Source organism: Citrus clementina, unplaced genomic scaffold (assembly GCF_000493195.1).
Source record: "Citrus clementina cultivar Clemenules unplaced genomic scaffold, Citrus_clementina_v1.0 scaffold_3, whole genome shotgun sequence".
NCBI lineage: Eukaryota > Viridiplantae > Streptophyta > Magnoliopsida > Sapindales > Rutaceae > Citrus > Citrus x clementina.
Window position 1 is genome coordinate 26,398,469 of NW_006262339.1, and position 23,543 is coordinate 26,422,011.

A 23,543-nucleotide genomic window follows, 5' to 3' on the forward strand; every position below is an offset into this window, starting at 1 on the left:
TATGTTATAAAGATAATATTTACACAAATTGATAACAAAATAAAATAAAAAAATAAATAAGCAAATAATATAAGTATACAAAAGAAAATTAAATAACAATTTTGGTGGTTGAACCCACCAATTAACAATAAATTAAGTATAAAATAAATGCAAAAGAAAGAAAAAGAAAAAGAAAGAAAAATGGTGGTTGAACCCACCAACAAAGTAAAAAATAAATAAATAAATAAATGCAAAATAAAAAAAATGGTGGTTGAACCCACCAATAAAGCAAAAACAAATAAATAAATACGAAATAAAATAAATACAGAAAATTAAATAACTGAAATTAAATAAAAGTTAGCAGTTAGCAGTTAGTAAGTTAAGAGTTAGTAATTAGAGTTAGTAGTTAAAGTTAGTTTGGTCCAAAATAAGTCCAAATATGTCCAAAGCATGTCCAAATATGTCCAAGTCTTGATTATGTTGAGGAATTTCGTCTAGGGATTCTATTGCAAATTATTTTTAATTTTATGGTCAAACTGTAATTTTTAGAAGTTTAGAATTAGCAATTTGGGATGAAACCAAATAAAAAACTTTTCCCCGGCAACGGCGCCAAAAACTTGACACAACTTAAAAGTAAATTTTAACTCCCAAGTATAAGAGTATCTTGTTGTATTATAACTCGGTGAGTCCGAGGTCGATCCACAGAGAAAAGATTTAATTAGTTTATTTTATTTTATCTAAAAATTGAAATTAAAACTTGAATATAAACAACTTAATTTAAATGAAACTATGGAATTGAACTAGTTAGGGTTATGGATCCACTCTTAAAAATAAATAAAACTTAATAAATTCTTTTTGCCAATTTGTTTTAGATTTATTACTCAAAAGATTAATTATACAAATTATTATTATTTTCCCTTTAATTTTATGATGGATCAAGTATTTATTGTGCCAAAATTTAATTTGTCTACAATAAGTCAAAATACCATTTCACCATGCCTTATATTAAGATCTTAAGAATTTATTGTGCCAAATTCATTTGTTTGTCTACAATAAATCAAATTTTCAAAATATAAAACATGTATAAAATTAAATAGAAAATAATTTAATTTATAAAATTAAACATAGAATTTGATTAAATCATATTTATTTCTTAAGAGTTTCACCTTCCCCTAACTAATATTATTTAATGAAAATAATTATACAAAATATTAAAAACACACCTGGAAATCAAGATTACAAGGAGATGGAAAGAATTTGAGAAGAAGAGAGTTGTAGAGAAATGATTAAAACATAAAAATGAGGCCCTATTTATAGAAAAATAAATTCATAATCCAGTGCTTTGCGGTCCATCATAGGCTTCATGCATGTGCTCTTCACAACCCTTAGATCAAGATCCAATGGCTGGTCAAACTTCAAAAGTCAACATCACACATGGCATCATTTGATTCGTCCGATTTGCCCAAAGAACGGTTGAGATTTGGCGGGTTAATGGGTGGATCGGGTCGACCCGAATACACAGATTCGGATCCTCCAACTTGCTTCACCAACCATTGCCACGTGGCACAATCATGGCCATTGAATCATGAACGGTTGAGATTTAGTCAAGATTGCCAGTTATCCCATGCACTCATATCTATTGTAAGCTTATTTCATCATCCAATCAGTGCTCGGTCAACAGGAAAAGTCAACTTTTTTTACACAATCCTAATTTTAAGCCGATCTTGACTGATCTTAAGGTTTTCGGACCTCCGGAATCCAAATTTGACCTCCGTTTATCTGTTTGGAGCCTCGAAGTACGTTAAATTAATAATTTTCCTAATAAACACATAAAAATACACAAAATTAAATATATTTAAAACATAATTCATAATTCATAATATATTACATAAACACAAATATAAATTATAACATAAGCATAAAATAACATATTATCGCTTGATAATAAATAATTTTTAATACTAATCAAGAGATATAGCTTGACTTTGCACAATTGCTTCATTCTTCACAATATATTCCTTAATAAGTGTTTCCAGTGAGGTTATTTGATCATGGCTAGTGTGCTTGTGCCCTTGATTCTGCTGATGAAAATTAGGTGGCTGATGTTGAGTGTTAGAAAGTGTATATTTATAAAGAAGAAAATCGTCATTTTACATTTCAAGTCTTACTAACACTTCTATTTTTATGTATTTTAGTCTTTTGTAATTTAATTATGTGTGTTTTATTTTAATTAAGTATTTTATGTATTTTAAGGGCATCATGGTCATTTTACAATGAAAGAGAGTTCAGACAATAAAATGGACATCGCTTTTGAACTAAGGACAGTCGAAAATCTTAGGAGGAGCATAAAAGGAAAAATGGCACTGTTCACATGTACAGTATTGTCTACGTTACTGTTCACGACACTATTCACATAAACGGATCAATGACGTGGCATTGACCGATGATGTGGTATTGACTGATGAGGTGTCACGATCCTATTGGACTAAAATTCTTCCGTACTGTTGATCGGTGACGTGGCAGTATATTAGTGGACCAAAAATCTCGCGTACGGTACATGCATATACATAGGATTATTTTCAACCAAACCGCGTCATTGTTCAAACCGCGTGGTCAAATCGTGTTACTATTCAAACCGCGTACTGTTGACTGATGATGTGGCGCAATCCTGAGCGTCCGAAATATTTTTAATCTAATGGCCATGATTTACTCAATGTATCTATAAACAAGGGGCTCTCCCCCCCTAATTTGGCATTGCTGAATCCATTTTTGGGCTCCATTTTCTGTAAGTCTTTTTCCATCTTGTATTTTTTATGTATTTTAATAAATTCTCATTTTGCCCCTAGTTCAATTATGAGTAGCTAATTTCCTTTCAAGCTTGGGTTGAAGGTGAAGTCTCAACATGTGCCATGGGCTTTATTTAGTGAATTAACTTTCTCTTCCCCTCTAATTATTATGGATGTTTTGACTTTTTGTCGACAAATAGTAATAATCTTGTCTAGATACCGCCCTGATTTCACCGACTCTCTAGTACAAGACTATTATTATTTAACACAATAAGCCCTTAGCACCATATTAATTAGAGTGAGGTTCATGAGGTGTGAAAACCCCCCTCATGATTTAATTGGCATTAATAAGGAATATTTAGCCCATGGAGCATGTTGATGCAGATCCAAATACCCAAGTGCCTCAATTTCAATAGATTTCTCTTCAATTTATTCTCGCCATTTTCATTCAAGTTTTAGGATAGTCCAAATCATTTTCACCACAAATCCAACCACTTACATAGAAAATTAATTCTATACGTAATTAAAATCCACCTCCTTGTGGGATCGACACTCGTCACCATAATCTATTTTACAATAGATTCGTGCACTTGCGAGTTCAATAAAATTTGCACAGAAAGTTTTTGGCGCCGTTGCCGGGGAGGTAAGTCATTTTAATTTGTAGAATTAATTTTTTTTAAATAATTTCTTTTAGTTATTTTCTTGTAATTTTTTTATTTAAGAAAAAAGAAAAAAGAAAAAAAAAGTGAATCTGCATTTAGAGATAAGAATTTATTTTCTTTTTCTCTTCTTTAAAAATTCTATAATTTAATTTTCAAGATATTTTTCTCTTTGTAATTTTTTGTTTATCTTATTAATTTATTTTTAGTCAATTTATTTCACGTATTTTTTTAGTGTGTTTTTATAGAAATGTTTTAACAGCGTGATAAGGTTAGTACCACAATTTCTCCTTCTTCTTTATTTTTATTTATTTTGTTCCTATTTTTTGTGTTCTTTGCATGCATGGTTGAAGGTCATTATTACCTAATCTTGAACCTATAGACCTTGAACTTGAAAACACACTTCACACACACAAACACGTTGTAATTAAAGATAAAAGTGAAAAAGATTTGCAACAACAACAAGCACCACAGAAGAGGCCATTTAAGAACTACTTTAGTCCCTTAGCTAATTTGAGCACATCATGCATAAGATACCCAAATGTAGCTGCTAGGAGTTTTGAGTTAAAACCTAGTGTGCTAAATTGTCTCCCAACATTCTATGGCCTAGAAAATGAGGACCCATATAATTATTTGAATGATTTTCATGCTATTTGTCAAATTTTTAAATATGAAATTTTTTCAGACGATGATGTTAAACTTAGACTATTCCCATTTTCTTTAAAGGATCGAGCTCGTTCATGGCTCAATACATTGCCTGCTAATAGTATTACATCATGGGAACAAATGGTAATGAAATTTTTGAATAAATACTTCCTAGTGCATAAAACCAATGCTATTCGTAGGGAAATCTCGGAGTTTACCCAGAGAGACGACGAGCCGTTTTTCAAAATATGGGAGCAATTCCATGGGCTACTCTTGAAGTGTCCACATCATGGGTATGAGAAATGACACCAATGCCAATCCTTTTTGGAGAGATTATTGCCACATGTGCAAAAGTGGCTAATGGCAACAAGTGGAGGAGAGCTAATGTCAAAACGTGCATCAGACATTTAGGAATGCTTCCAGTGACAAGCAGATAATTCCCAACAATGGAGTCGATCAGTCAGGAATACTAAAAGAATTAAAGGAGTGAATGAGGTTCACATTGGCGAGTCAAGTTTAGAAATTAAAGAAGTCAAAGCGATAATTGAAGGCCTCTCTCGACAAATAGTATCGTTATCGACTGCTAAATCAACAGAGCCAAATGACCATGACTCATATTTAGATCAATCCAATGCCATAGGTGTAATGAGAAAACCATCTAATTACAACCCATACTCCAACACATATAACCCTGGATGGAGAGACCACCTAAATTTTTCATGGTCTCAAGGATTCCAATAGAATGGACCAGCAGCTCCAGCTCCACCAATGCAACCAATTCCTCAAATTCCTCAAGGCCTTCAGCCACCATTTAGACCATACAATTAGAACCAGAACTACTCTAAACCCAGACCATGAGAGGATACATTCCAGAATTTCAAGAATGTTACTCACTCCATATCGAGCAACAGAACTGCACCATTACTGAACTACGAAATGAGATGAGAGCAGGCTTCAACTCACAAGCCCAATCAGTTTCAAGCCTCGAGAAAATGGCAGGACAACTTGCTTCTTCAGTTCAAACTTTGGCAATGACTGTTGAGAAAGGTAAATTTTCAAGTCAACCAGTGTTTAATCCTAAAGGAGTGCGTGAAGAAAGTACCAGTTCACCACAGCAGCATGGAGAGGTCAAAGCAGTCATGACCTTGCGAAAAGGAAAAGAAGTCGACAACAAAGTAGAGATGCCGGTGACAAAAGAAAATTAAATTGTACCTGTGAATGTTAAGGACTCACCATCAGAAGAGAAAGAAGAAACTAGCCCACGAGAATATGTTTCCAAAGCTCTATTTTCTCAGAGGTTAGCTAAAGAAAAGAAAGAAAAATCCACAGGTGAGATTTTTGAGATCTTCAAACAGGTAAGTATTAACATCCCTTTACTTGATGCTATAAAACAAGTTCCATCTTATGCCAAGTTTCTTAAAGACATTTGTACTAAAAAGAGAAACATTCACGTTCAAAAGAGGGTTTTTTTAACAGAAAATGTTAGTTCTATACTCCAACACAAAATTTCCCTAAAATTCAAAGACCCAGGCTCTCCCACTATCTAATGTTGTATAGGGAACCACACAATTGATAATGCTTTGTTGGATTTAGGAGCTAATGTAAATTTGTTGCCTTATTCAGTATTTGTAAAACTTGGACTGAGAGAATTACACCCAACTCCAGTGGTGTTACAGCTTGCAGATCGATCCACGAAAATGCCACGTGGTATTGTGGAGGACGTGCTTATCCCGAAAGACAAGTTTTATTTTCTTGTTGATTTCATTGTAATTGACACTCAACCAATCCAGGATTCAAGAAAGCACATCCCCATTATCCTATGCCGACCTTTCTTGGCAACTGCTGATGCTTATATTCAATGCAGGATTGGAAATATGAAGTTGTCCTTTGGCAACATGACTATGGAGCTAAACATTTTCAACATTGCTAAACAACCTCACAATGCAGATGATGGAATTGTTGATGCGGATTTACTTGAAGCATTAGTTGATGACACTTTTCTTTCAAACCTTAGTGATGATCCTTTACAAACATGTTTAACTCACTTTGGTTTGGATTTTGATATTGACAGATCGGTCGATGAGGTCAACGCCCTACTTAACTCAGCACCATCCATGGACACTAATAAATGGAAGTTAAGAGTTGAACAACTATCACCATCAGAGAAGAAACTCATTCCATCATCAGAATCACCACCAAAACTCGAGCTTGAACCATTACCCACCACATTGGAATATGCGTTTTTGGGAGAAGAAAGCTTTCTACTGGTAATCATTTCATCATCCTTAAACGACGAACAAAAAGGTAAGTTGGATGTTTTAAAAGAGCATAAAGGAGCATTAGGATGGACCATAGCAGACAACAAAGGTATAAACCCAGTAGACTGCATACATTACATTTACCTTGATGAAAATGCTAAACCTACTAGAGAAGTACAACGTCGGTTAAATCCTAACATGAAAGAAGTTGTTACAACTGAAGTCCTTAAGCTATTAGATGTAGGTATCATTTACCTAATTTTTGATAGTTCATGGGTCAGTCCTGTACAAGTTGTCCCTAAAAAGTCAGGAGTCACAGTAGTTACGAATGCTGATAATGAATTGATACCCACTAGAGTGACTACATGATGGCGTATATGCATTGATTATAGAAAGTTGAATTATGTCACACGTAAAGACCATTTTCCTTTACCATTTATCGATCAAATGCTTGATAGATTGGCAGGCCATGAATTTTATTATTTTCTAGATGGCTACTCAGGATATAATCAGATTTCTATAGCACCAAAAGATTAAGAGAAAATCACTTTCACTTGCCCTTTTGGCACTTTTGCATATAGGAGGATGCCATTTGGATTATGTAATGCACCTGCTACATTTCAATAATGCATGTTAAGCATTTTTTCTAAAATGGTTGAACAATTCCTTGAAGTCTTTATGGATGATTTTTATGTCTTTGTTGACTCGTTTAATCAATGTTTACATCATCTAACACTAATTTTGCAGAGATGTATCGAGAAGAACTTAGTCTTAAATTAGGAGAAGTGTCATTTTATAGTAAAACAAGGTATTGTTCTCGGTCACATCATTTCGAGCAAAGGTATTGAGGTTGGCAAAGCCAAGGTGGATCTCATTTCTAATCTTTCTCAACCCAAAACAGTCAGAGAAATAAGATATTTCCTTGGGCATGCTGGTTTTTATAGACGTTTCATTAAAGATTTTAGCAAAGTTTCTAGACCCTTATGCAATCTACTTGCTAAAGATGTACCTTTTGTCTTTAATGATTCATGTCTTGTCGCATTTGAAAAACTAAAGCAATTGTTGACACCATCACCCATCATTCAGCCCCCAAACTGGAGCTTACCATTTGAACTCATGTGTGATGCATTTGATTATGTAGTAGGAGCAGTGTTAGGACAAAGAGTTGATCGAATTCCCCATGTTATTTACTATGCTAGTATGACGTTGACTGATGCACAGTTGAACTATTCAACTACTGAAAAAGAAATGTTAGCAGTAGTGTTTGCATTAGAAAAATTTCGATCTTATCTCATTGGTTATAAAATAATTATATTCACAGATCATGCTGCTCTTAAATATCTTCTCACAAAGAAAGATGAAAAGCTAGATTAATTTGTTGGGTGTTACTTTTACAGGAATTCGACTTGGAATTTAAAGATAAGAAAGGCACAAAGAATGTTGTGGCTGACCATCTCTCTCGTCTTCATTTTGACACAATTACAGAGTCATTAACATTGAATGAGTCATTTCCAGATGAACAATTGATGAGTGTGGAAGTATTACCATTGTATGCTGACATCGTGAATTATCTTGTTACAGGTCAACTTCCAGATCATTAGACCAAGCAAGACAAAGCCAATTTTTTTGCAGAAATAAAGAATTTCTTTTGGGATGACCCTTATTTGTTCAAGTATTGTGCAGATCAAATTATTAGATGATGTGTCCTAGAAAATAAAATTCAAAATATTCTTTCATTCTGCCATGAACAAGCTTGTGAAGGCCATTTCAGTGCTAAGAAAATAACGACTAAAGTTTTACAATGTGGTTCTATTGGCCAACTATATTTCGAAACGCTTACACTTTCTATTCTTCATGTGATAGGTGTCAACGAATGGGGAGCATTACACGAAGGAACATGATGCCACTAAATCTAAATTTAGTAGTTGAGATTTTTTACGTATGGGGTATCGACTTAATGAGACTTTTTCCCCTTTCTTTTGGCCATCAATACATATTAGTTGTTGTTGACTACGTATCGAAATGGGTAGAAGCAAGTCCATGTAGAACCAATGATCACAAGGTGGTGATAGGATTTTTAAAAAGTAACATTGTTTCACGCTTTGGATTCTCTTGAGCAATAATCAGTGAAGCTCTTTTGACAAATTATTCAATCACTCACAAAGTGGCGACCCCATATCATCTGCAAACTAGTGGCCAAGTTGAGATCTCCAATCGAGAAATAAAGCACATATTAGAAAAGACGGTGAAGCCGGACATAAAAGATTAGTCGTTAAGATTTGATGATGCATTATGGGCATATAGAACGGCTTTCAAGACTCCGAGTGGGATGTCACCCTACAGGCTAGTGTATTGAAAAGCTTGCCACCTACCTGTAGAACTCGAGTATCGTGCATATTGGGTCATCAAGAAATTCAACTTTGACATGTAGCAAGCCAGCTCAGAAAGAATATTACAGCCGGCAGAACTTGAAGAAATTCGTAATGATGCATACGAAAATGCCAAGATTTACAAGCAACGAATGAAAGTCTTCTATGACAAGCAAATTATGAGAAAATCGTTCACTTCAGGTCAGAAAGTGCTTTTATTCAATTCTCGCTTGCACCTATTCCCAGGTAAGTTACGCTCTCGTTGGTCTGGCCCTTTTATTGTTCACACTGTTTTTTCACATGGGGCAATTGAAATTAAGGACGCAAAGAACGATGTCACGTTTAAAGTTAATGGTCAAAGATTAAAGCCATATCTAGAGTACCAACCACATGGAGAAGATACCGAAATAAATTTGAGTGACCCACCAGATTTGAACTGAGTTTTTTTTTTCGGTGATTTGATTTTTTTCTTTCTTTCTTTTTATTATTCTTTTGCTAATTGAAATTATTTTTGTATAAGTGTGTTTGTTTAACCATTAAGTTTTCTCTTATCATTGTTAATCATGAGTACCATAGCTAAACAAATCTTTATGAACATTCTTAAACCACTTCAATGTGTAAAATCTCATCTCAAAAGGCAGATTTGATAAAACACATCGTATTTGGGCTCTGCAACCACCAGAGTTAGTATCCTATATTGAGGATTTAGAGAGCCAACTCAGAGACATTGAGAGAAGTGTCTACAACATCCAGTTGGAGCTTGAGGTAAATTCAATAAGAGGACGATTTTAATTTTCTTTGTGTGTTTTAATTTGTTTTTCTATTTGTGTGCTTTAGTTTGTTACCCCGGTGAAGTGACGGATAACGGTACTTCGTGACAATCAAGTCGGTTACTTCAATTTCCCATAATAACTGATATTCTGAGGCCAAGGTATGGACAAAAACGAGATTCTAGCAAAGCTTCACAATCGATTCCCTTCACTTTCTCAGAATGCCTCCTTACAATCTATAAATCTCGGTCCAAACGCATGCAATTACTTATGAGAAATAACATACCTGCTGACATCCGTTGGTTAATCGAGGCTAAAGTATGATTGGCAGGTGAGTTACCTCCAAAATTTATTGCATACATACCTGGTTGTGGTAAAGGAAATTATGCAAGAAAATGAAGAGCTCGAAGAATTTCTGTTGCTTGTCATAAATGTGCCAGAATGAGATGCAATAAAAACCCATGTTCTTTAGGAATGGTGTCTGATAACAGGGAAGATAAGATTCAATTCATTAGGAATGGCTTGAATAAGGAGTCATTAGATGATATCCTTCTGTCTCTTGAAACGCATCTCAGTGGATATGTGCAAGGAGCGATTCTCCAGTTATGGCCATTATTCCAGAAAGAGCATGCACAATATAGTCTCAGGAATCTGACTATAAACGACCATGTTTGCCAGTTTATAAGAAAACTGGATGGGAAGCCTATCCTCGACCCATAGAGGGCGTTCAAGCTGTTTCTAAACATAAAACCAGAGGAAGATGTGAGCCACAGTCGCAACTACCTGTAAATATCCTTTTACTTCACTGTTATTTTATTTCACTATTGTTTTATCTTTTCCATTATTGTCTTTAATAATTTTATTTTATCATTGTTTCTTTTTCTTTTTATTGTTTCCTTTTTGACTCGCGAGCCATGTGTTTTACGCGTTATTTGACACTGAGATGCCACTTCATACACAGTTGTGACCCACTGTCACCAAGATTCTTAAATATGACTTTTTGTTAAGCACTCACAAATTATTTTTGAGAAATATTCCAATGCCAGCTACTCCTAATAGACAATTCAAGAACATTTGTGTGCTTTTTGGATTTAACTATGGCAAACAAAAAGAGTTCGTTGAGGCAGCCATAGATCTTGATCGAAGCATAGCAGAGAGAAAACTACACTTGGTGTATGGAGGAGGTAACCGAGGGTTATCAAAATTGGTCTCAGAAGCTGCTTTCGTCAGAGGAAGACAAGTGTTAGGCATCATCCCAAGAGCCCTAAAATCTTTGGGCAGTTTTTCTGACTCACCGACTGGAGAAGAGTTAGTCGTCTCAGGTATGTAAGAAATAATAATCGAAATGCTTAATCATGCTGATGCTTTTATTTTCCTTCCAGGAGATCTTGCAACACTAGAGGCACTTATCACACTAGTATCTTGGGCCCATCTGCACATTCACTAGAAACCCATCGGTTTGTTAAATGTCAATAATTTTTATGATGGCTTTATCGCATTTCTTAACCATGCAATAAAAAACTATTTTATTCCTTCCACAGCGAAAAAACTTTTTATTTGTGCTCACACTGCTAATGAGCTACTTGATCTGTTACAAGCTTATAAACCGGAGCCAGACCCCTGGACCTTTGTGTTGGAGCATCTAAATAATGATGGTAACAGTAACCGCAGTAAGAAGTACAAATTAGATTTAACTCTTCGCCTGTAAATATTTTCTTCTGTATTGCACCACCCAGGTGATGTCTTCTAAACTCTACTTCTTTCCTTTAAAATATTGAGGACAATGTTTCATTCTGGTTGGGGGGAGGGAATAGTCGACAATTGTGGAATCTTGGTTAAGTTTTTACTAATTTTTTGTTGTAGAAATTAACTGTTGCTAACTTTTTGTGTTGAAGATGGCTGAATATGGAGTGTAGTTAATCTAGAAACGCATCTTCTTCGTTAAAAAAAAAAACAAAACAAAAATTTCAGATATTTTCTTTTTCTTTATTAATTTTTTTTACAATCATTTTTCTTTTTCTTTCTAATTTCTCTTTTATAAATATACACTTTCAAAAAATTTTTTGAGTCGAAGATGGCTGAATATGGAGTATAATACCTCTAGAAACGCATCTTCTTAGTTAAAAAAATATTTTTTTTTACCATTTTAAGTGTAACTTTTCTAATTAGTTTTTCTACATCATTTTCATATTTCTGCATGCATATTTTCCTTTCATACTTAGAATAGGTTGGGGGGTAGAATGTTGTTTAAAAAAAAATTGTGTGATTTATTTTAACATTGGATGACATGATGAATTTCAAATTTTAGTATTTGTATTATCCTTGGTCTTAAATGATGTTACGCCATGTTTGCTACTCTACATGTTGATGTCGGAGACAAATATGAGTTGCTTCAAGAAATGAACATGTCATAATAAATACCAAGTGAGTTTGTGAGCCTATCATTTTTCTTGAAGAGTAACCCTTTTGCCCATTCTTCATACAGCTTAGCAGTTTATTATTTTATACACGATCTCTAGATTTCTTTTAAGTTAACTCTTAAAATAAAAAAAATTGTTGTAAAATTAAAAAAATGAAAAATGTGTTGCTACATTTAGAGGCCCATCTAACTAGTAGATATGGAAGATTATTTAGAGCCCTAAAAAATGATGAAAAGTCCATCTTTGATCTGTTTGAGCCTTTTTAGCCATCTCTTTTGTGAAATATCCACAGTTAACCCTTTTGAGCCTTTAAAAAAAAAAAATTCTTTGCCAACTTATCATCTTGACCCACTCCGATTTGGAGTATTACCCGATGTCTTATAAATTCTACCACCTATTTATGTTTGAGAAAAATGTAAATAATTATTTTGTTCAGTGACGTTGTACCAAACAAAAGAAAAAAAAAACAAAAATTGTTGTTTAAAAAAAATAACAATAATAGGTGAAATCCACCTTGCAACTTCCAAAAAAAAAATAAAAATCTCTGCATTTTTCTCAAACATACACTTTGTTTTCCTTATTTCCCCTCTTTTGTTAGCCATGTCCCTAGCCTACGTTACATCCTAATAAAAGTCCTTCTTGATTTTAGAGAACTATAGTCTGAAGTACAAGCTAGTTATATGGGCTAAAAAGATGTAGTGGTGCATAAAAAAATATTATTAAATCAATAAATTGAGTTGACTAGCATTTTTATTTGACTTGAGATCGTATTATGTCTAAGCTGAGGGCATATTTCTTTCATCTCGATAAGGGCATATGATATCACTTCTTTATTATTTTCTCTCAATTACCATTCATTGGAGTGACTATTTTTATTGGGTTTAATTTCTTTGTGAGAATGTCATTACTTCGAGTGAGATTTTGGGGTTTGACATGTCATTCTTAAAAGTAGCTATGACAAAGTCCACTGGGCTGATTCATGTGGATGGTTGATGTGGGTGTGATGTTTCTTTAGACTAGAGATAATGCTTATACTTTTATTTGATTACTATCATTAATCTAATTGAATAAACATAATTGTTTAAAAAAAAATCATTTTGGATTTGAATTTTATTTTCGCTTTATTTGCTAGGAACTAGCAATAAGCTGGCTGGGGGGTGTGTTGAGTGTTAGAAAATGTATATTTATAAAGGAGAAAATCATCATTTTACACTTCAAGGTTTACTAACATCTTTACTTTTATGTATTTAAACTTCTTGTCATTTAATTATGTGTGTTGTATTATAATTAAGTATTTTATGTATTTTAGGGGCATCATAGTCATTTCACAATGAACGAGAGATTAGACGGCAAAATGGACATCACTTTTGAACTCAGGACGGTCGAAAACTTTAGGAGGAGCATAAAAGGAAAAATAGCATTGTTCACATGTACGGTACTGTCTACGTTACTGTTCACAACACTGTTTACATAGACGGATCAATGATGTGGCATTGACCGATGATGTGGCATTGACTGATGAGGTGTCACGATCTTATTAGACTAAAATTCTTATGCACTGTTGATTGGTGACGTGGCAGCATGTTAGTGGACCAAAAAATTGCGCGTACGGTACATGCATATACACATGATTATTTTTAACTAAACCGCGTTACTGGTCAAGCCGGGTCAAACCATGTCACTGTTCAAACCGCGTGGTCAAACCGCGTACTGTTGATTGATGACGTGGTGCAATCCTGAGCATCCAAACTGTTTTTAATCCGATGGCCATGATTTACTCAATATATTTATAAAAAGGGGGTCTCCCCCCCTAATTTGATATCGCTGAATCCATTTTTGGACTCCATCTTCTGTAATTCCTTCTCCATCTTGTATTTTCTATGTATTTTAATAAATTCCCATTTTACCCTTAATTCAATTATGAGTAGCTAATTTTCTTTCAAGCTTGGGTTGAAGGTGAGGTCTCAACATGTGTCATGGGCTTTATTTGATAAATTTATTTTCTCTTCTCCTCTAGTTTTTGTGGATGTTTTGACTTCTCGTCGACAAATAATAATAAGCTTGTCTAGATACTACCATGGTTTCACCGGCTCCCTAGTATAAGGTCATTATTATTTGGCACGATAAGCCCTTAGCACCATATTGATTAGAGTGTGGTTCATGAGGTGTAGATTCCCTCCTCGTGATTTAATTGGCATTAATAAGGAATATTTAGCCCATGGTGCATGTTGATACGGATCCAGATACCCAAGTACGTTATTTCAATAAATTTCTATTCAATTTATTCTCGCCATTTAAAATCCAATTTTAGGATAATCTAAAGTCACTTTCACAACAAATCCAACCACCCTCATACAAAATTAATTCTACATATAATTAAAATCCACCTCCTCGTGGGATCGACACTCGTCACCATTGATCTATTCTACAATAGATTCGTGCACTTGCGAGTTCAATAAAATTTGCACAACACCTATCATTTTTCTTGGAGAATAACCCTTTTTGCCCATTCTTCATACAACTTAGTAGTTTATTATTTTATACATGATCTTTAGATTTCCTTTGAGTCAATCCTTAAAAAAAAGTTAAATAAAATAAAAAAAAAGAGAAAAAATATGTGTTGCTACATCTTGTGGTTCGTCTAACTAGTAGATATGGAAGATTATTTAGAGCCCTAAAAGATGATAGAAATGTCATCTTTGACCCGTTTGAGCCTTTCTAGCCATCCATTTTGTGAAAAATCCATAGTTAACCCTTTTGAGGCTTTAAAAAAAAATTTCTTTGTTAACTTATCATCTTGACCTACTTCAATTTGGAGTATTACCTGATATCTTACAAGTTCCATCACCTATTTATGTTTGAGAAAAAAATAAATAACTATTTTGTTCAGTAACGTTGTGCCAAAAAAAAGCAAAACAAAAAAAAGTTGTTGTAAAAAAAAAAGAAGAAAAAAATAATAATAAATAAGTGAAATGCACCTTGTAATTTCTAAAATATCTCTTTTTTTTCTCAAACATATATTTTGTTTTTCCTATTTTCCTTCATTTGTTAGCCATGTCCTTAGCCTACGTTACATCCTAATAAAAGTCCTTCTTGATTTTAGGAAGGTATAGTCTGAAGTAGAAGCTAGATATATGGGCTAAAAAAATGTAGTGATGCATAAAAAAAATAAAAATAAAAATAAAAAGTAAAAATAAATAATACATTGGGTTGACTAGCATTTTGACTTGAGATCGTGTTATTTTTAAGCTGTGGCCAAATTTCTTTCATCTTGGTGAGAGCGTGTGATATTACTTCTATATTATTTTCTCTCAAATTTAGCATTCATTGAGTGACTATTTTTATTGGGTTTAATTTCTTTGTGAGAGTGTCACTATTTCCAGTGAGACTTTGGGGTTTAACACGTCATTCTTGAAAGTAGTTGTGACAAAGTCTACTGGGCTGATTCATGTGTATGGTTGATATAGGTGTGATGTTTCTTTAGACTGGAGATAATGTGTATTCTTTTATTTGATTGCTATCATTAGTCTGATTGAATAAAAACGAGTTTTTTTTAATAAAAAAAAATATTTTTGGTTTGAATTTTGTTTTTGCTTTATTTGCTAGGGACTAGCAATAAGCTGATTGTAGGGTATGTTGAGTGTTAGAAAGTGTATATTTATAAAGGAGAAAATCATCATTTTACATTTCAAGTCTTACGAACACTTCTACTTTTATGTATTTTAGTCTCTTGTAATTTAATTATGTGTGTTTTATTTTAATTAAGTATTTTATGTATTTTATGTATTTTAGGGGCATCATAGTCATTTTACAATGAACGAGAGTTCAAACAATAAAACGGACATCACTTTTGAACTCAAGATAGTCGAAAACTTTAGGAGGAGTATAAAAGGAAAAATGGCATTGCTCTCATGTACGGTACTGTTTTCATTAGTGTTCACGATACTGTTCACATAGACGGATCGATAACGTGGCGTTAGCCGATGAAGTGACATTAACTGATGAGGTGTCACGATCCTATTGGACTAAAATTCTTATGTACTGTTGATCAGTGACATGGCAGCATATTAGTGGACCAAAAATCTCGCGTACAGTACATGCATATACACAGGATTATTTTCAACCAAACCGCGCCACTATTCAAACCACGTGGTCAAACCGTGTTACTATTGAAACCGCGTACTGTTGACTGATAACGTGGCGCAATCCTGAGCGTCCGAAATGTTTTTAATCCGATGACAATGATTTACTCAATGTATCTATAAAAAGGGGGCTCTCCCCCCTAATTTGGCATCCCTGAATCCATTTTTGGGCTCTATTTTCTATCATTCTTTCTCCATCTTGTATTTTCTATATTTTTAATAAATTCTCATTTTACCCCTAGTTCAATTATGAGTAGCTAATTTCCTTTCAAGCTTGGGTTGAAGGTGAAGTCTCAACATATGCCATGGGCTTTATTTAGTAAATTTACTTTCTCTTCCCCTCTAATTATTGTGGATGTTTTGACTTTTTGTCGACAAATAGTAATAATCTTGTCTAGATACCGCCCTGGTTTCACCAGTTCCCTAGTACAAGGTTATTATTATTTAGCACGATAAGCCCTTAGCACTATATTGATTAGAGTGTGGTTCATGAGGTGTGGAAACCCCCTAATGATTTAATTAACATTAATAAGGAATATTTAGCCCATGGACCATGTTGATGCAGATCCAGATACCCAAGCACCTCAATTTTAATAGATTTCTCTTCAATTTATTCTTGCCATTTTCATTCAAATTTTAGGATAGTCCAAATCATTTTCACCACAAATCCAACCACCCACATAGAAAATTTAATTCTACACGTAATTAAAATCCACCTCCTTGTGGGATCGACACTCGTCACCATTAATCTATTCTACAATAGATTCGTGCGCTTGCGAGTTCACTAAAATTTGCACAACAGTTGAGCCTATTTTTTCTGCCCATTGGGTGCTGGAGCATGTTGATTTTGATTGCTCCATGAGAAATTTGGGTGTTGTTTCCATCTAGGGTTGTAAGTACTTGAATATGGGTTGTTTTGGGGCTATCAGTTAAAGTTGCCCACATAGTTTACTGATGCTGCATTCCCTAGACAGTTGTCAAATACGTGCTCCTCACCACAATACACACAAGATAATTCAGCAACTTGCTTTACTGCTGCAGGAGCAGAAGTCTGGTTTTTACCATGTTAGTCAATGATGTTACTTGAGCTGACAGTGCTGTAATTGCATCAATGTTATGTACCCATGCTACTCCTCTTGTTACAGTTTGTCTAGTTGATGGCCACAGATAATTATTATTGGAAATTCTCTCCAAAATTTCATAGGTTTTAGTGTAAGATTTAGATCATATGGCTCTATTTGCTGAAGCATCAACCATCAATCTCGTACTTGGATTCAACCAATCGTAAAAGGTTTCTAGCTGTATGCAACAGGGAATGCCATGATGAGGACATCTTCTGAGCAACTCTTTAAATCTCTCCTAAGCCTAATACAAGTTCTCATCTTCAAGTTAGTTAAAAGAGGTGATCTCATTCCGCAATTTTACATTCTTGGTTGGTGAAAAATATTTTATTAAAAATTTTTCAGCCAAGTCATTCAATGTAGTGATTAAATCAGATGGTAAGGAATTCAAACATGCTCTTGCTCGATCTTTTAAGGAGTAAGGAAAGAGCATCAGTCTCAAAGCATCTTGCGTTGCTCCAATAATTTTAAAAGCATCACTTACTTCCAAAAACAATTTAAGATGGAGGTGAGGATCTTCATATGGCAGTTTATTAAATTGACCCACTGTTTGCAGCATTTGAATATTACTGGTTTAAGTTCAAATTTGGCGGCTTCCACTTTAGGTCTGACTATTCTAGGATGTACAACTTGAGAAGTTAACACAACATAATCTCTTATATCCCTTTCTCTGTCATCTGCCATGTAAATGATATTGTTGCTGTCTGGTTGTCTCTGATTAACGTGTCCATTTTGCCCCTCTTGAACATTGACAGTTGCAGTGGCCCGTGAGGATCCAAGTTTCCTACATCTTGCAAGTTGTCCATTTCTGAAGCAGTTTTTAAATTTTTTTTGCTCTCTTCTCAATCTTCTTATAGTCCTCTCAATCTCAGGATCAAATTGAAATTCAACAGGTCTGTCTTTGTGCATACAAGTCTTGATTTGTCAATAAATAGAACAAATTAAATCAAGTTGGCACTATCAAGGTTAACATTACACTTCGAAAATAAACAATCAATCCCTGACAACGGTGCCAAAAACTTGTTGATTATTTTAACTCAATTGCTATTGATGTCATGCGCAAGTCTACACAACAAGTAATAAAAGTAATAAATATTCAAGATTGTCTCCACAGGGACTAATGTTACTCGAAATGATACAGCAATCACGATAATGCAAACTTCTTTTATCTAAAGTGAAATCTAATTAAAGTTGATTACTACCAAAATTAACAATTTTAATAAAATAATGCAGTAATAAAGTAAATTAGATGAATTGTGTAAAAAGAATTTAATGGAAATGAGGTAGTTGAATGATCAAACTCTCTTCATGGGCTGACTATTTTGTTCAAATTAACATCAGTTGCTACAACAATTTCTACAGTATTGGGCAGAATTATTTTGCATCGTCAGTTGTCGCTTGTTGGACTTCTCATACCCTTAAGTACCCTAACAATGACCAGCTGTTATTTCACCTAAGGTATAGTATTATGAACATACACTCTCACCACCCTACAATGTGAATTCCTATATCTAGTTCTTCAAAAATCTTAACTCAAGTGTGGCCCTTTTGGGACTCAAGTTAAACTCAATCCAGGAAACTTAAATTAAGATCAAGTATTACTCTAATAATTTCCACTAAGACAGGACATTTTGCCGCTCTCTCTTAACTTGTACCATTAAATGGGAGGTCAACCAAAATAATGATTATAATATAAGCTACTAGAGGAAAATGCTACAACAATCTTGCAGCAACTCATAAGAACAGTCAAGAATCCATTGAGATTGTTTGTCACTCAACTACAATCAAATTTAGTTCATACTTTCAAAAAGAAAAACAAATAGCAAAGTATCAGTCATGAAGTACATTGTTTCAATCAAAAAGTAAGAAAAGGGATAAGTAAAGAACGATGAAAATTGAATCCAAATAGTTCACCGATTTCGTCATTGGTGCAGACTTTGTTTTCCCGTGAATTCTGATTTTTTCTTCTTTTCCTCTTGATTTCTTCGATGTTCATCCACTGTCGCCTTTTCATATGATGCGTGCTCCTTTTACAACTAAAAACTAGGGTAAATAGAAGCCTAGGGTGCGCATAAGTTAGATTAGGGAACTGCAGACCGCGATTCTGCAAGTATCTCGCGCTAAATTTTCTCTTTCGTTTTTCCAGGATTGCTACAGCAACGGCTACAACACTACATTGTTCCAGATTTATTTCAATTCTTTTTGTAACCGTATTCTTCCTCATTTTTTCAAGCCTATTGCATAAACATTTCTTCCATGAAATATGAGCTTCTGGACACCTACAATTATGCACACAATTTAAGCACGAATTATTCTAAATCAAGTAAATTTTTTTAAGACTAAACTAAAATAAATGCTAAATTCAGGAAACTTAAATTAAGATAAAGTGTTACTCTAATAATTTCCACTAAGACAAGCTCTTTTGCGGCTATCTTTTAATGTGTACCATTAAATGGGAGTTCAACTGAAATAATGATTATAATATAAGTTACTAGAGCAAAATACTACAGTAATCTTACAACAACTCATAAGAACAGTCAAGAACCCATTGAGATTGTTTGTCACTCAACTACAATCAAATTTAGTTTATACTTTGAAAAAAAAAACAACCAGCAAAGTATCAGCCATGAAGTACATCGTTTCAATCAAAGAGTAAGAAAGGGGATAAGCAAAGAACGATGAAAATTGAATTCAAATAGTTCTGCCGATTTCTTCACTAATGCAGACTTGTTTTCTCGTGAATTCTGATTTTTCCTTCTTTTCTTCTTGATTTCTTTGATGTTCATCCATTGTTGCCTTTTCATATGATGCGTGCTCCTTTTATAACTAAAAACTAGGGTAAACATAAGCCTAGGGCGCGCATAAGTCAGATTAGAAAATTGCCGAATGCGATTCTGCAAGTATCCCACCCTAAATTTTCTCTGTCGTTGTTTCCGGATTGCTACAGTAACGGCTACAACACTACATTGTTCCAGATTTATTTCAATTCTTTTTGTAGAGGTGTTTTTTCTCATTTTTGCAAACCTATTGCATCAGCATTTCTTCCATGAAATATGAGCTTCTGGACACCTACAATTATGCACACAATTTAAGCACAAATTATTCTAAATCAAGCAAAATTTATTAAGACTAAACTAAAATGACTGTTTATGCAAAATGTAACAAAAATATAATAGAAACACATCATTTACTCTCTAAGTAATATTGATTTACGTCTAATTTCCATAATAACTTTCATTTCATAGAGTTATCAACAAGCACGACTAGAATTGGGATAAGCAAAGAACGATGAAAATTGAATTCAAATAGTTCTGCCGATTTCTTCACTAATGCAGACTTGTTTTCTCGTGAATTCTGATTTTTCCTTCTTTTCTTCTTGATTTCTTTGATGTTCATCCATTGTTGCCTTTTCATATGATGCGTGCTCCTTTTATAACTAGGACTTTGATTGAAAAAGAAAAGATATCAAACATCACATTATTGACACAAAGTTACTTTGCGCTCCCACGAGGTTGTAAATTTAACAATTGACACAAACATAGTTGGTAATAGTGAAAATGGATAAAAAAATTATAAAACAATCCACCAGTTTGCATGATAGATTGATATGTTTTATGATTTTGTAATGTAGTTTTAGATATTTTCCAGTCAAGGAAGTGGGATTTCACTTTACCAAGATCATTCGATGGACAAGTGATTTTCTATTATAATAGAATCTGTATAAGTTTTATTAGTTTATTTGAGGCTCGTAGAATTGCTAATGGTAATTACATGTGCTTGAAAATATGATTCTGTCAGTGTGACAAAAGGTGCATATCATAACTTTAGGTGATTGGGTTACATTAGAGTACCCGTTATATGATAAAAAAAATTGACTACTGTCTACATCAATCATCGAGATACCAAGCATAAAATAATATTGGCCATAATTTCCCACAAAAGTTCAAAAACAAATTGTCAAGGAAAAGAAGAAAACCTTAATGGGAAATTATCATTTGGGTTAATGCAGCTAAGTATTGTAAATGAACCTACTGTGAGTCAATGACTATATGTATCCATGCATTATTAGACCATAGTAATGCGTGCCAAGAGTTAGCATGTTCCTTTGAAGGTAGAGAGTTGATTATAAAAGCATTTATTTTTTTGACAATACAAATACATATTTATATATATATTATAGAAATATGATGAGATTTTGCTTCCTCGAATAGATTGTTCATGAGGTCTGACATCCATTAGTGCATTGAGAGTTCATCTTTATAAGAAGGTTTAATTTAAGCATAATTTTTTAAAGTAAAACATGAGTTAAATTATATTATATTGCCCTTACTTGCAAATATTGACAATTACATCGCACAGAAAAAAGGGTATCAATTCTTCATAAGATAATTATTTTATGACTTACAAATTCCAATCTAATTGTTAACAAAAACTTGCTTTCTCAAATACCATTTGATAAGTACTTGAATAACAAATATAACACAACATTTTGTACACCCAAGTAACTTTATTAATATCAAACTTTGAACTTTGATTCCACAATCCATCGAGAGTAGATAAGGACAACATATAAGGTTTGTGTGAAGACTTGAATTATGCTTTTGAGACTAAAATACAATCGAGGAAAAGCCTTTGGGCCATAGTGCAGATTGACTTCAACTAAGGGGTCATTTTATAAATATCTTACTGACGTGGCTAAAGGCCATGAAAGGTTGCGTGATGTTTCTGGAAAATTTCTAGGGCACAATACCTAGTGTATGGGTCTTTTTCTCATTCATTTCTCAACCGAAATTAATGATTCTTGTTTCTTTGAAAAGCTTGTAATCTCCTCTATAAAGTGTAATTGATTTGTGATAAGTTTGAGTAATAAAAGTGTGTACATTTTTCCTTCAATCATAGAAGCTTAATCACTATAATGGCGATTGGTTTCTTGAACTTGCTGATTTGATTCTCTCGTTTTGCTTCTGATTTTGATCTTGATTTGTTCAATATTTATTCTTTTTGAGTATTTTTTGTGTTGATTAGCCTCTAAAATAGAACAAGTGGAATTAGACTAGAAATTGAGAAATTCACCATTGGTAATGATCTCTTATTTTAAAAGATGAAGATGAGAACTCTTTTTTTTCATCTATGTGTTAAGTCTGCTCTGGAAAAAGATGATTCTTGGGAAGCATCAGGTTCTGTCTCTGATAAGAAGAGAAGATGAATCTTAAATAGAACTCACAGTACCTTCATCTTGAGTCTTACTGACTCAATCTTAAGGAAGATTCCAGGTGAAATGACAACCTTGAGTATCATGGAATAAAGTAGAGGCTTTATATATGAAAAAGTTACTTATATGTTGTTTTTAAAGAAAATATTGTTTATTTCTCTATGAAAGAAGGGGTATCAATGAAGAACATAATGATACTTTTAACAAGATTATTCTCGATCTTAAAGGGGTTAAAAATATTAAAATTGGTGTTGAAGAAAATGTTTTCTTCTTATTGAGTTCATTACTAAAGACCTATGAAGGTTTTGTTGATACTATATTGTGTGGAAGAACAAGCTTCGCATTAGAAGCTATTAAGCCTTCACTATGCTCAAAAGAAATTCAAAAGCACACAGAGGACTTGGATATAGACACAGAAGAATGTTTGATGGCATGATTTGAAAAGAAGAATGATAAGAAGAAAAAAAAGAACAAGAATTATTTTGAGAATGAGGATTAGTCTAAAAAAGAAAAAAATAAAGAGAAGAAAATATTTTTATTACTAGAAACCAGGCCATTACATCAAGGATTGTGCTAAAAAAAGAGAAACAATAGGAAGAAATCTGATGATGTTGTTGTGGCCTCAGATGAGCTTTCCAAAAAAGGCTATCATAGTGTTGGTTTACTAGTTGCATCAAATAAAAAGATTAAAGGCTAGGGGTTCTTAACTTTTGATGCTCTTTCTATATGAGTCTTGATAACTATCTTTTTCATGATTATTAATCTATTGATGGTGGAAGAGTCTTAATAGGTAATCACCATGCATGCAAAATTGTTGGTATTGGTTCTATTAAAATTAGAATGTATGATCGAAACGCAAGGACACTAGAGCATGTAAGGCATCTGCCTAGACTAAAGAAGAATCTCATTTGACATGCTAAATAGTTCATGTTATTTCTTTAAATCAAAGCATGATGGTTTAAAAATAATGAAAAAATCATGATATAGTGATGAAGGGTGTTAAGAAGAACAGACTTTACGTGCTGGGAGGTTCCTTTGTGTCTATTTTGTTTGCTTTGCATATTAAAATTGATGTTGACAGAGACAAGTTATGGCATTTAAGACTTGCCCACATATGTACAAAGGGCATGCGAGAATTGAGTAAAAAGGTGTTGTTATGTGGTGATAAGATTGAAGAGCTAG

General features: G+C 33.6%; 1 non-coding gene across 1 annotated transcript; it reads left to right on the plus strand.

Annotated features, from left to right (window-relative positions):
* The first annotated feature begins 17,343 nt into the window (after positions 1-17,343).
* Positions 17,344-17,450, plus strand: LOC112100418. The gene has a single exon (XR_002906790.1). It is a non-coding gene; the product is annotated as a small nucleolar RNA R71 (small nucleolar RNA).
* The last annotated feature ends 6,093 nt before the right edge of the window (positions 17,451-23,543 follow it).